The sequence below is a fragment of the Chrysochloris asiatica genome, unplaced genomic scaffold (assembly GCF_000296735.1).
Source record: "Chrysochloris asiatica unplaced genomic scaffold, ChrAsi1.0 scaffold00136, whole genome shotgun sequence".
Taxonomy (NCBI): Eukaryota; Metazoa; Chordata; class Mammalia; order Afrosoricida; family Chrysochloridae; genus Chrysochloris; species Chrysochloris asiatica.
The window spans coordinates 6,623,078-6,625,968 of record NW_006408654.1 but is presented as its reverse complement, the minus strand read 5'-3'; positions in this window follow the sequence as shown (position 1 = coordinate 6,625,968).

Here is a 2,891-nt window from a genome sequence, read left to right as displayed (position 1 = left end):
TCATCTGCACATCACAGGCTGTTAATGAATCTTCCTCCAATCCTGATGCCATGTTTGTCTTCATGGAACCCAGATTCTCAGATTATTTGCTCAGCATACAGATTGAATTAGTATGGTGAAAGAATACAACCCTGTCACACACCTTTCCTAATTTTAAACCATTCAGTATTCCCATGTTCTGTTTGAACAATTGTGTCTTGGTCCATGTACAGATTCCTCATGAGCACAATTAAGCTTTCAGGAGTATTCATACTTCACAATGTTGTCCATAGCTTGTCATGATCCACACAATCGAAAGCCTTTATGTAGTCAATAAAGCACAGGTCAATATCTTTCTAGTACTCTCTGCTTTCAGCCAAGCAGCCAAGATCCATCAGACATCAGCAGGGATATCCCTCATTCCACGGCCTCTTCTGAATCCAGCTTGAACCTCTGGAAGTTCTCTGTCAATGTATGATTGCAGCAATTTCTGTATCACCTTTAGTAAAATATTACTCACATGGGATATCAAAGGTATTGGCTGATGATTTCCGCATTCCGTTGGGTCACCTCTCTTTGAAATGGGCACAAATATGGATCTTTTCCAATTGGCCAGATAGTTGTCTTCCAAATTTCTTGGAATAGATGAGTGAGTGCCTCCAGTGCCACTTTGCTTTCTTGATAGATATAAATTTTTACTCCATCAAGTCTTGGAGCCTTGTTCTTTGCCAATTTCTTCAACGTACCTGGGACTTCCTCCTTCAGTATCATTGGCTCTTAATCATAGGCTACCTCTTGAAATGGTTGAACATCAACCATTTCCTTTTAGTACAGTGACTCTGTATATTCCTTCCATATTATTTTTATGCTTCCAGCCTCAATCAGTAATTTGCCCAGAGAATCCTTCAGCAATAAAAGTTGAAACTTGAATTTTTTCTTCAGTTTCCCCAGCTTGAGGAATGCTGAGTGTGTTCTTCCCTTTTGGTTTTCTGACTCCAGATATTTGCACATTTTGTTGTTATGCTTGACTTTGGCTTCTTGAGCTGACCTTTGAAATTTTCTGTTCAGCTCATTTACCTCGTCATTTCTTCTATTTGCTTTAGTATCTTTATGCTGGAGAGCAAGTTTCAGTGTCTCTTCTAAAATCCATTTTGATCTTTTTCTTCTTTCTGGTGTTCTTAATGACTTTTTACTCTCTTCATGTATGATATTTTTGATGTCATCCTACAACTCTTCTGGTCTTCAGTCTTCAGTGTTTAATGTATCAAGTCTGTTCTTCAGATGATCTCTAAATTCAGGTGGGATATATTTAAGGTCATACTTTGGTCTTGTGGAATTGTTTTCATTTTCTTCAGTTTCAGTTTGAATTCTATGTGAGCAATTGTGTCTGTTTCACAATCTGCCCCTGGCCTTGTTCTGGCTGATGAGATGGAGCTCTTCCATCATTTCTTTCCACAGATGTAGTCAATATGATTTCTGTGTATTCCATCTGGTGAGGTCCATGATTATAATTGTTTCTTATGTCATCTAAAGAAGGTACTTTAAAAGAACACATCATTGATTTTGCAGAATTCTATCATCCTATCTCCAGCATTAGTTCTATCACCAAGGCCATATTTTCCATCTACTGATCCTTCCTTTTTATTACCAATCTTTGTATTCCAATCACCAGTAATGATCAATACATCTTTATTGAATTTTTGATTAATTTCAGATTGAAGAGATTGATAGAATTCTTTTATTTCATCCTCACTGACTTTAGTGCTTGGTGCATAAATTTGAATAATAGTGGTATTAACTGGTCTTCCCAGTAGTGGTATTAACTGGTCTATCCTATCACAGGCAGCATTGTACCTCATGACTGGTCATGATATGTTCTTTTGACAATGATTTCAACATCATTCCTCTTCAATTTGTTATTCCTGGCATAGTAAACCATGTGGTTTTCAGATTCAAAATGGCTAATACCAGTCCATTTTAGCTCACTAATGCCTAAGATAACAATGTTTATGTGTTTGTTTTCATTTTTGACAATTTGCAATTTTTCTAGATTCATACTTTGTACATTGCATGTTCTGATTATTAATGTATGTTACAACTGTTTCTCGTCATTTTGAGTTGTGTCCCATCAGCAAAGGAAGGTCCCAAGGGCTTTACTCCCAGGGGCTTTACTCCATTTGTGTCATTACGGTCAACTCTACTTTGAGGAGGCACTTCTTCCCCAGTTGCATTTTGAGTGCCTTCCATCCTGAGAGCCTCATTATCTGGTGCTATATCTGACAGTGTTTTTCTGCTATTCATAAGGTTTTCAGTGAGTAAATATTTGGAAGTAATTCATCACTCCTTCATCCTAGTCTGTCTTTGTCTGGAAACTCATCTAAAACTTGTCCACCATGGGTTATCTTGCTGGTATTTAAAATACCCATGGCATAGCTTCCAGAATCAGCAACTCACAAGCTACCACAATACAGACAAGTGGTGGATAGCTACCTTACATACAACAAAATAAAGACTTCATAGCTCCAAACCACTCTTACAATTACTGTGAGTCAAATGTTTCAGCCACTGTGTCAGTCCATTTAATGGGGGCCTTCCTCTTTTTCACTGATGATCTGCTTTGTTAAGTATGATGTCCTTTTCCAGCAACTGGTTCTTTCTGATAACATGCCCAAAGCATGTGAGACAAAGTCTTGTCATCATTGCTTTCAAGAAGCATTCTGAACGTATTTCGTCCAAGACAGATTTGTTTGTTCTCTTTCAGTCCATGGTACTTTCAATATCCTTCTCTAATATCACATTTTGCTAAAGGTAACACAGAAACGGCTACAATCATACATTGACAGAGAACTTCCAGAGGTTCAAGCTGGATTCAGAAGAGGCCGTGGAACGAGAGATATCATTCCTGATGTCTG